An 11,754-nucleotide genomic window follows, 5' to 3' on the forward strand; every position below is an offset into this window, starting at 1 on the left:
GGTTTTCCCCTTTCTGTAGCTATTTTTTGGGAGGTCTTTCAGTGCTATAATAACTCTTCCAGTATTTGTGGTTGGGTCCATGTTAAGCAAAGGCCCAAAAGTAAACATATCTTTAACAGCGCCTCCATTCCCGATAACAATCAAAATTGGAGGAATAGTTTCGTTGGGTTACGTTGGGAGAATGGCGACTGTGGCACACTTTTCTCAACTTCTTTCGGGAAGGTTAGTGATGGTAGCCTCAAATCCATTCACTTAACTCCCGAGGAAACTATTATTTATAATGGGCTTACTCAGGACGACAGCACTACTACCTGCTGTACTCTCTTAGAGGAGTTCTCCCTCATTTATGTGGGACTATCCTCTGTTTCTCAACAGGGTATTTTTCTTCCCTTCTTAACTTTATTTCATTTCATGCATTATTAACACCACTTATTTTGTTTTTTGCCTTGTTTTGCAGCTGCTAAGGAGATCAACGAGGACAATGTACCTCCCGTTGAAGAGACAGCTAGGATAAAAAAAGCTCGCCTTGCAGGCCTGGACACTCGAGGAAAGGCCACGGAGCCTAGCTTCTTGAGGAAACACAAGGAGCCTATGTGGGAGGCTTCAACTGAGGGAGCTGAGGGCCACGGTGCTCCTATCACTGTTGCTGCTCCTGCTGTTGCTGCTACAGGCGCCTTCCAGCCTCTCTGGGGGTTCCGCCGAAGGGATACCGTGGTTGGATCCATGAAGTATGCCTGGGATTGGTCATACTATGGTGTGACTCCAAATGATTTTATTGATGTAGTGGCCACCCCTGACCTTGAGAGAATAAAGCTCATGGGAGCTCAGTCTCTGGCTTCGGTATACCTCCCTTCTTAACTTTTTGGACTTATCTTTTTTTTACTTGTAGCATTTTCTTGGCTTATACTTTTTTAATTGTTTTGTTTCAGTCTAACGCCTACTTCCAAGGCGCTGTGAGACAAGCCGAGTCGTGGAAGCGGACTTCGGACAAGGTCGACAATGCCCTCAGGAGGCAGCAGAAGAAGTATGATACTCTAGAAAAGAAGTTCAAGCGCAAGGAGGAAGAACTCGGGGAGTCTAACGCCGAACTGGTGGTACTTCGGGTGGAGAAGGACAAAGCTATAGATAACTACCTGGACTCGGAGGAGTTTGCCCAGTCCATGAGGATTAGGGATGACTCAGTCTTTCCCGGGTTTTTTAGGACTGGTTAGGACACGGCCCTTGGGACCGTGAACGAGGCTTGTCCTGATATTAACTCGGCGGATTATGTCTGCCCTGATGACGAGGCTTTGCTATAGAGGTTTCGTACCCGAGTAGTTGTCTCGGATCATGTTCCTCAGGATCCGCTCCTTCCTCCTCCCGAGTCTTCTTCCAGGCTTGCTGAGGACGATAGCTATTCCTCTTCCTCCGAGACGACAGAGACATCTAGCGAGAGCGGAGAGGACGATGATATGGATGCCGAGGGCGCCTCAGCTCCTTAGAGCTTTTCCAGCCCTGCGTGGCTTGTTTTCTTTATCTTATTTTCGAGACTTTATTTATCGAACTCTTGTAATATTTATCCGATCTACTTTATTTATCACATTTTACGCTTGTATTTCACATATTTGGATTTCCTTGCCTTGCATTCAAACATATTTTGAAAACTTCATGAACTTCCATAAATTGTTTAGGATTCATCCCTTACACAAGTCTTAATAAACTTCAAAATAAAACTAGAACATATAAACCCTAAGCAAGCAAAGCTTCAAGGTGCTTTTCAACCTACTCGCCATCTTGACAAGTGAGAATCGTATCCAATTGCCCTACACATAGTAAACCTTCAGGTTTTGTGCATGCCAAGTTCTCGGGACTTCAAAACCATCCATAGTCTCTAGCTTGTAGGTTCCTCTACCTTGAACGCTCTTGACTCTGTACGGCCCCTCCCAATTCGGGGCAAGCTTTCCTTTCTGTCCTACACCAGACGCTTCTATCTTCCTCAAGACTAGGTCACCTTGTTTGAAAAACCTTTCCTTAACCCTTAGGTTGTAGTAGAATGAAGCCTTTTTCTGATATTCTACTATCTTTGCATGTGCCTCATCTCGCACTTCATCAATTAAGTCCAGAGCCAACCTTTGTCCTTCCTCATTTTCCCCAGCATTGAAAGCTTGAATCCTTGGAGAGGAATGTGATATCTCCACGGGAACAACTGCTTCTGCCCCATATGCCAACATGAAGGGAGTTGCTCCAGTCGTGACTCTACAGGTAGTCCTATAGGCCCATAATATTGGAAGTATCTCATCCACCCAATTATTTCTTGATTTTTCAATCCTCTTCTTTAGTCCATCCAGGATTATTCGATTTGCTACCTCCGCTTGCCTATTGGCTTGCGGGTGAGCCACAGAGGTGAACAGTAACTCAATTTCATTTTCTTCACAATACTTCTTGAATTCCTCATTGTTGAATTGTGTTCCGTTGTCGGTGACTAGAATGCGGGGAATTTCATACCGGCACATAATATTTTCCCACAAGAATTGTGCAACCTGCTTAGTTGTGATTTTGGCCAAGGGTTTGGCTTCAATCCACTTGGTGAAATAATCAATGGCTACAATCAGAAAATTTCTTTGTGCCGTGGCCATGGGAAAGGCCCCAGAATATCCATTCCCCACATAGCAAAGGGGATGGGCGAGTTGATAGAGGTCAGCATCTCGGGGGGTTGTCTAACAATAGGTGCATGCTTCTGACATCGGTCACACTTCTTCACATATTCTTTGGCATTAGCCATCATTTCTGGCCAATAAAAGCCTAAACGGGTTATCTTATGAGCCAAGGCCCTGCCCCCCAAGTGTTGCCCACAAATACCTTCATGCACTTCTTCAAGAGCCAAGCGTGCCTCATCGGGCCTGAGACACCTTAAGTAAGGAACCACGAAAGATCTTTTGTACAGAATCCCATCTATTAAAGAGTACCTTAGTGCCCGAACAGTTAACTTTCGTGCTTCAGTTGCATCGCTTGGCAACCAACCGGTTTGAATGTGAGCCTTAATGAGATCAATCCATGACTTCCCCAGGCCTATAGGAGCCACAAGTTTAACATCTATGCTTCGTGTCTTCAAAACACGGAAGTACACACTTCCGGAACTTTCTTCTATCTCGGATGAAGCAAACTTTGATAATGCATCTGCCTTAGCATTTTCCTCCCTTGGAATGTGCTCAACATGGCATTCATTAAATTGGGTCATCACAAGCCCTTACTAGGCGGACATACTTAGCCATCGTATCATCCCTTGCCTCAAATTCTCCCTTTACCTGGGATATGATCAGCTTTGAGTCTCCACGGACCTTTAAGTTTTTGACTCTAAGTGTTCCAGCTAGGCCAAGACCAGCTATCAGAGCTTCATATTCTGCCTCATTGTTTGTGGTTGGGAAGTCTAGCTTCATAGCATATTCAGTTAAGAACCCATCAGGGCTTTGTAAAACCAATCCTGATCCACTGGAGTTTGTTTTTGATGCTCCATCAAAATAGAGAACCCAATATTCTTTCTCCTTACCATCCTTCTCTTTGTCCCCATTATCGACTCCCTTGTCTTGAGGTATGGTATCTTCCTGCCTCCCGATTTCTTGGTTGGGTATGGTACATTCCACCACGAAGTCAGCTAGTGCCTGGGTTTTTATTGCCGTTCGTGGCTTATACTTGAGATCGAACTCTCCCAGCTCTATTGCCCACTTAATCAATCTCCCACTTGCCTTGGGACTGTGAATGATATTTCTTAGGGGCTGATTTGTTAGCACCTCAATCTGATGAGCCTGAAAGTAAGGACGCAGCTTTCTCGAAGCCATTACCAAGGCTAGAGCAAATTTCTCAATAGTCGAATAATTCAACTCAGCACCATGTAGAATTTTGCTGATATAGTATACGGGTTTCTGGATTTTCAATTCCTCCTTAACCAACACAGCGCTCAAAGCACTTTCTGAAACAGCTAAGTACAAGAATAAAACTTCATTCAAAGCTGGCTTGACCAACAACAGGGCCTGGGCCATATACTTCTTTAACTCTTCGAATGCCTTCTAATTTTCCTCGTTCCATACAAAGTCCTTAATGTTCTTTAGTGACTTGAAGAATGACAAGCACTTGTCTCCTGACTTGGAGATGAATCGTCCTAGCGCAACAACCCTTCCTGTGAGCTTCTGAACATCCTTGACGATTTTTGGTGGTTCCATGTCCAGGATTATCTTTATTTTATCGGGGTTAGCTTCTATCCCTCTCTTGGAGACCATCAATCCCAAAAATTTTCCAGATCCTACTCCGAAAGCACATTTTGTAGGATTTAACATCATCTTGTGGTACCTTAGGACCTCAAAAGCTTCCCTCAAATGGGTTATATGATCAGTCTTTACTAGACTCTTGACTAACATGTCATCAACATAGACTTCCATAGTCTTACCAATAAGATCCTTAAAAATTTTATTTACCAACCTTTGATAGGTGGCTCCTGCATTCTTAAGACCAAATGCCATAACAAGATAACAATAAACACCAAAGTCAGTGATGAATGATACCTTTGGAATGTCATCCTTGTGCATCTTAATCTGATTGTATCCGCTAAATCCATCCATGAAACTCAGCATCTCATGCCCAGCAGTGGCATCAATCAAAGTATCAATCCTTGGCAACGGAAAACAGTCTTTAGGGCATGCATCATTCAGATCAGTGAAGTCTATACACATCCTCCACTTTCCATTAGCCTTCCTCACCATTATATGGTTTGCTAACCATTCCGGAAATTGAATCTCCTCAATGAAACCAGCCTCTAAGAGCTTCTCTACTTCCTGTTTTATAGCCTCTTGTCTTTCCGGGGCAAAGTTTCTTTTCTTTTGTTTCACTGTCTTTCGGCTTGGATCCACGTTTAACTTGTGAGTAATCAGCTCTGGGTCTATGCCTCAAATATAAGTTTCTGACCATGCAAACACATCACTATTTTCTTACAAAAATTTCACCAACTTCCCTGTAAGGGGCTCCTCTAATGTGTCTCTAATGAAAGTCATCCTCTCAGGATTCTCAGGGTCTAAAGGAATCGAAACCAAGTCTTATGCTGGCTTTCCTCTCTTCTCATCATTTTCTCGGACATCCATATCTTCAATAGGAAGAACCTGCCCCCCGACTCCATCTGCCCTCAAAGAGGCCACATAACAGCTTCTAGCCATTTTTTGATCTCCTCTCTCTTCTCCAATCCCGTTCCGGGTGGGAAACTTCATGACTGAATGGTAGGAAGAAGGGACTGCCTTAAAGGCATGTATCCCTATTCTTCCCATGATAGCATTATAGGTTGAACTAGCTTTTACCACCACAAAGTCCAACATCTGTGTTGCTTGCCTTGGTTCCGTACCTATGGTGGTTGGCAACTTGATTATCCCTTCCACAGGACATTCTACTCATGCAAATCCATATATTGGCATGTCGATTGGTGTCAACTGGGAGTCGTTATACCCCATCCTTAGAAAGGCGTCATGGAGCAAGATATCCACTGAAGCACCATTATCCACAAGGACCCTCTTGACCGGGCTATTTCCTATTACCGGTGTTATGACCAGCGGGTCGTCATGAGGAAACTTCACACCCTCCAGGTCAGAATCATCAAAAGCCAATGTTACTTCTGTCCTGGCCCTCTTCGGGGCTTCTCCAACGATATGCATAACCTCTCTAGTATATGTCTTTCTGGAATTTTTGGATAATCCAGCAGCAGTTGGACCTCCAAAGATCGTGTTTATCACAGGCCCTCGAGGTCGCGGCCCTCCATAAATTATGTTTATAACTGGTCCTCTAGGCTGGGGTTTTCGCCCCTGATCGATTTGATCCCTCCTACGATCTTCAAAGTTCTTCCTTCCATTTTATTCCTGTCCCCTCCTTCTCCAGTGTATTTGTTTAATCTTCCTTTTCGAATGAGGAACTCAATTTCATCTTTCAGCTGCCTACACTCATCGGTGTCGTGACCAACATCTTTGTGAAATCTGCAATACATGCTCTTGTCTAGCTTGGCAGGATCAGCCTTCAGGGGCTTAGGCCAACGAATATCTCGATCTTTCTCGATTTCCATCAAGATCTGGTTTCGAGGAGCATTCAGCTTAGCATATTCGGTGAACTTTTGCCCAGGTCCTCCCTTCTTGGGGGTTGAATCAGGGTTTTGCTCGGTTCTAGGATACTTGTCCTTAGCGATATACTCCAGATCAGTCTTCCGCTTCTTGCCTACAGCGGGCTCATTACTCACTACGGTCTTCCTCATGCTTTCTTCGACTTTGATATTCTTCCCTGCCCTCTCCTGGAGCTGCAACATGCTTTCAGGGGGCATTTGGCCAAGGACATCTTAAAAAACTCATCCCTAGTTCCTTGTTGCAGTGTTATCATGGCTACCTTATCATCAAGGTCTGGGACTTTTAAAGCCTCCTTTGTGAAACGATTCAGGTAATCTCTCAAGGATTCCTTTGTCCCCTGCACAATGCTCATAAGAGATGCAGAACTTTTCTCATGAACTCTCCCACTGATGAATTGCTTAATAAAAGCCTGGTTTAATTCTCTGAACGACCCAATAGAGTTTGGGGGCAAGCGACTGTACCACCTTTGATCCATACCCGACAGGGTTTGAGGGAAGGCCCGACACTTTATAGCATCATTCACGGGCTGCAACAGCAGTGCATTAGAGAATGTTCTAACGTGATTAGAGGCATCTCTCGTGCCATCATAAGCTTTGATGGTTGGCATCTTGAACTTCCTTGAGATATGGGTATTCATTATTCCTTCAGTGAAGGGCGGAGTAGGATCATCAGGATCTCCAAGGGGAAGAAGATTGATTGGATCAGCCCTTGGGACAACAGCCCTTCTCTGCACCGGACCGTCCAGGTCTATGATGGGAGGAGAATTTCTCCCTCTAGGAGGTGCTTGGGGTCTGGTAGTCTGGTGCGCCTCCAAGTCACGCCTCAGACTTTGAATCTCAGCCTCATGAGCCCTGATCCTTTCCTGCACTTCTTGGGGATTCGCCCCTTGGGTGCTTTGAGGGCGTTGGCTTCCATCAGCCATCGGCTCTTTTCCAGCACGCCTCCTTCTTAGGGCCACTTCATCATCCGAAGATTCGGAGTCTCTCTCAGTGGAAGGACCAGAAAATTCCCGATCCTCGGGGATAGGAGCCAAACCTCGTATGTAGGGGGGGCGATTGCCCTCGTGCTTCACTTCGCCCAGCATGTCCGCTTCCTCCAACCTCGGGGTAAAGGGGCATTCCATAAGGGGGATTAGTAGTACTAACGATTGAATATTTATATCCGAAGGGTCGAGAATTCACAGGTACATGTACTTGTTGAACTTGAGGATTCGTACCTTGAATAGCCGGTGGAATCGTCCCTTGTGGCTGAGGTTGAGTTGCCCCTATCTGGGCTTCCCCTTGAGTAGATGCATAAGTTGAGTGGGGGGTATCTCCACGGTTGGAGAAATCACCTGGGCTGTCCCCGATGGTGTTCCTTCCTCCAGAGCTCTAATTGTTCTCCGTGTTCTCGCCATGGTTGTTGTTGTGCCTTCCCACAGACGGTGCCAAATGTTATGGATTAAAAACTAATATATATAATTGCTGTATTTATTACTAAGGAACGTGACCTTCAAGGCTCGATTTGACTGCTCTTGTGTTTTGTGACTCAATCTGCCTTAACAAGATGCCTACGTACCTTGCTGATTGCCAAGGATCAAGTCAAAAAATGTAGTTCTGATTCGTGGGGTGAGGCCCCTTATATAGATGTGGGAGTCCTTGAATTGGACTTGGTATAGGAGACTTGGTGGTCAAGTCTCTGAATTAGGATAGACTTAGGAGTTCTAGGAAGTAGGAAGCTGATTCCTTATCCCATGAGGTTTCTTGGAGGCCAATCTACAAGGATTTATATCCCCACTAGGAGTTATTATAATAGCTGTTTTCCTCCCTTATTTATTAATTAATAAATTAATAAATAATCAGGGCTTTGGGCCTTCTTTGTTCCATTTGGCCTGATCTGGTCCATCAGGCCTGATCAACGTGTTAACCTTTCTGGTCTGAATATCATACATCCTCTTATTGGGCCTAGCAGCCCACACCTTGTATAATCAATGTAATATTTAATTACTCAATCAGGATTTATTTATCCCTATCAATATGAAATGAGTATGATGGGAGAACTGACTTACTTTCTTGGTTTACCAGTTAAGCAAGTTAGTAATTGGTAATTCATTAGTCAAACTAAATACATTTTTGAGCTTTTAAAGAAGTTTGATCTAGTAGATTTCCCATCTGCAAAAACTTCCATGGCCACTGCAACTAAGCTTGAATTAAACACTATTGAAAAGTCTGTGGATATTTCAAGTTATAGAGGCATGGTTGGCTCACTTCTGTACTTAATAGCTAGTAGGCCAGATATAATGTTTGCTATATATTTATGTGCTAGATTTCAGGCTGATCATAGAGAATCTCACTTAATAGCTATTAAGAGAATTTTCAGATATCTCAAGGGAACACCAAAACTTGGCATTTGGTACCCTAGATATTCTGGTTTCGATCTAACTAGTTATTCAAATGCAGATTATGCAGGTTGTAGAATTGATAGACAAAGTACAACAAGAACCTGTCAATTTCTAGGAAACAAGCTTGTGTCCTGGTTCAGTAAAAAGCAAAATTCAGTTTCTACTTCTACAGCTGAAGCTGAATATATTGCTGCTGGCAGTTGCTGTGCACAGATTTTATGGATGAGAAATCAATTGCTAGACTATGGTTTGCAAGTTGAAAGGATTCCTATTTTCTGTGATAACACAAGTGCAATTGCCATCACTGAAAATCCAGTATAACATCCAAGGACAAAAGATATAGATATCAAGTACCATTTTATAAGGGAACATGTAATGAATGGTACTGTGGAGCTACATTTTGTTCCAAGTGAGAAGCAGCTTGCAGATATCTTTACCAAGCCACTGGATGAATCCACCTTTTCAAGGTTGGTAAGTGAGTTAGGTATGCTTAATTCCTGTTAAATCTATATGAGTTAATTTGCAAGTTGAAATGCAGCCAGAAATTTAATTGATTTTTCAGTCTTGGATGAAATTTTGGCTAGGTCAAAATTTACATCTCGACGGATGATCTTTATCCATCGAGTTTGATCACCCGTCGGTATATTATTTGCTAATAAAAATCAATTATTTATCTGGAATATGTTATGACTCGACGGATAACCGTTTATCCTCATCTGTCGAATTGTCTTAATCTTAGCCGTTAATTCCCTGTACATTATCCATCGAGTATACTTACAGTTTGTAAGCATAACACGACGAATAATGGGTGGAATTTTTACAGTTTATTTTTTTTTAAACGGCCATTTTAGGCAATTTCTATTGTTTACTTTATTTTACTTTATTATTTTTGACAATTATCTTTGAGAGAGTATAAAAGCTTATTTCTTTTTAATCTCTTTTCTTTTATCACTCTCAATTTAACTGCTCTAATTTCATTCTCTCTCAAACACTTACTCTCTTTCTCTTGAAGCTCTTACTCTTTAACAATGACACCTGTTGTAAAGATTATATCTCAAAATGGGTTCATTTATGAGAAGAACAATTTCACTGCACTGGTTAACAAGGGTATTCAGTAATCTGGTGACTATCACAAGATGATGGACTTTGTGAAGAATTGCAAGCTCAATTATGCCATGCTGGAATCACCCACATTCTTCTGTGAAGTTGTTGAAGAGATGTGGACCACTGCTACCTACAACTCTACAGATAAGACCATCACACTAACCATTAAAGGTAAAGAATTATGTATCAATAGTGATGTGATAAAAGCATGTTTCAAAATTTCTGATGACAATGTGACCTCACCACACACTGACACTGATCTAATCAATGTGCTTAATTCCATGAACTATGCACTTCCTACTTCTAAACTGAGTGACATTAGCAGAATGGGTCATAGAAAAGAATGAAGTTTCATGTGTGATGTAGTTACAAAGGTTTTCTCAGGAAAGATCAATAATTTTGATTCAGTGAATATTTCCATGCTTAACATGCTCTACATGCTAGTTACAGATAAGTATTTTAATTTTAGTGACCTTGTTTTGTTTGAGTTAGGTTTTAAACTGGGAGAGTTAAATAAAAGAGGCAAGAATGTGTATTATGCTAGATTCCTTATGATGTTAGCTAACCACCTTTGTGAAGAGATTGTGCTTGAGAACCCTAACAACAAATTAGATTGTTGGGTTCAAGAGAGAAGGCTCATTGCAGATTTGAACAGGGCCAATCATCACAAGGATGTGCCATTGCTCTATTTTCCTATAATGCAAGCACCTCAGGTAAGTGAGGTAAGTTCATCTATCCCTACAACTATTCCAACCTCAACAATTTCTTCGAGTTCTAGTGTGGCTATGGCAACTGTGTCAATGACCAAACAGTTGCCTACCCAAGCTACCAAAACTGCAAAAATTTTCAAACCCAAATCAAAGAAAGCCCCCTCTGGTATCTCCCAAAAGATGCCAGTTGAAAAATCCACTAAAACCAAAGAGGGGAGTGTGAAGGAGGGCAAGTTAGGTGAGGGAAGGGGTGAACATAAAAGAAACCCCAAGAATAAGGTTGGAGAGTTGAGTGGATCCCAGCCTAGCCACACTGCAGTTTCCCAACAAATTGCAGTGCTTAAAAAGGATAAAAGCTCATTTCTAGCTGCATCCTCCCAAAAGGATGCAGCTATTGAACAAAGCTCTCAACCAAGAGCACATGCCAAGAGGGTTAGGGACACAAGCTCACCACAAACTTATGCCAGAAAGAAGAAATCTAAAACCTTTGGGGATGTACAGGGTACACACACAGTGCAAACTGGTGCAACAGACATAGTCACTGCACCTTCACAAATTCAGTTTGATGTGGCTCCAATAAATGTGGAGTCACAACCAAAATCTCTAGTTATAGAAGCACCTCAAACACCCAACTTACCAACAAATTCTCTGGATGTGGATATGATAAACACATCAATTCCTGATTCTCCTTCTTTAACTCTGTTGGGGAAGCCAAAATCTAGTGTAAGTGAGCATCATCTTTTAGATGATTTGTTGGTTCACTTGCCAATTCTTTCAGGAACTGTTGTATCATATGTGCCCAAAATATCTTCAATCAACACAGATTCAACAATAGTTTCTATTCCCAGCTCATTCATTTCTACTCTCTCGACAATATTGCTCATCCGTCGAGTAGTGATTGTATCCCGATGGATAAGCTTGACAACAGTTATCCATCGGATAGCAAAACCACTCACTCGATGGATATCACTCATCCATCAAGTATCTATGCATAGCTTTAAACTTCATTTATTTCAAGTGCAGAAGATTTAGTGGTTGTGCAGTCACTCTTAGGATTGAGAGAGAAAAGTATTTTAAGTGAGAGTCTGGGTTGCTTCCAGGAGAAAGGAGAGGAAATGAGTGAAACTATGCAATCCATTTCTTCAGGATTGGCAAAAGAGAGTGAGAGGAATCCCACCTTAGTAGGTGAAGGTGAGGGTGTAAGGGTGGGGAGCCAGGGTGAGACCCTGATGCAACAAAAGAGAGAAATCGAGAGAAATGCGGGTACTGGAGTTATAAGGATAGATGTCATTGCTAGTGAGTCAATGAATGACCAGGATGCAGACATGGAGGGACGATCTTAGCATCCTAAAGCTGTTATAGATTCCACCTCCCTTGATGCTGAGGCATTTACTCACCTTATTCCAGCTTATCAACTTCTAGTTTAACAGGGCAA

Source organism: Apium graveolens, chromosome 3 (assembly GCF_009905375.1).
Source record: "Apium graveolens cultivar Ventura chromosome 3, ASM990537v1, whole genome shotgun sequence".
Classification (NCBI taxonomy): domain Eukaryota; kingdom Viridiplantae; phylum Streptophyta; class Magnoliopsida; order Apiales; family Apiaceae; genus Apium; species Apium graveolens.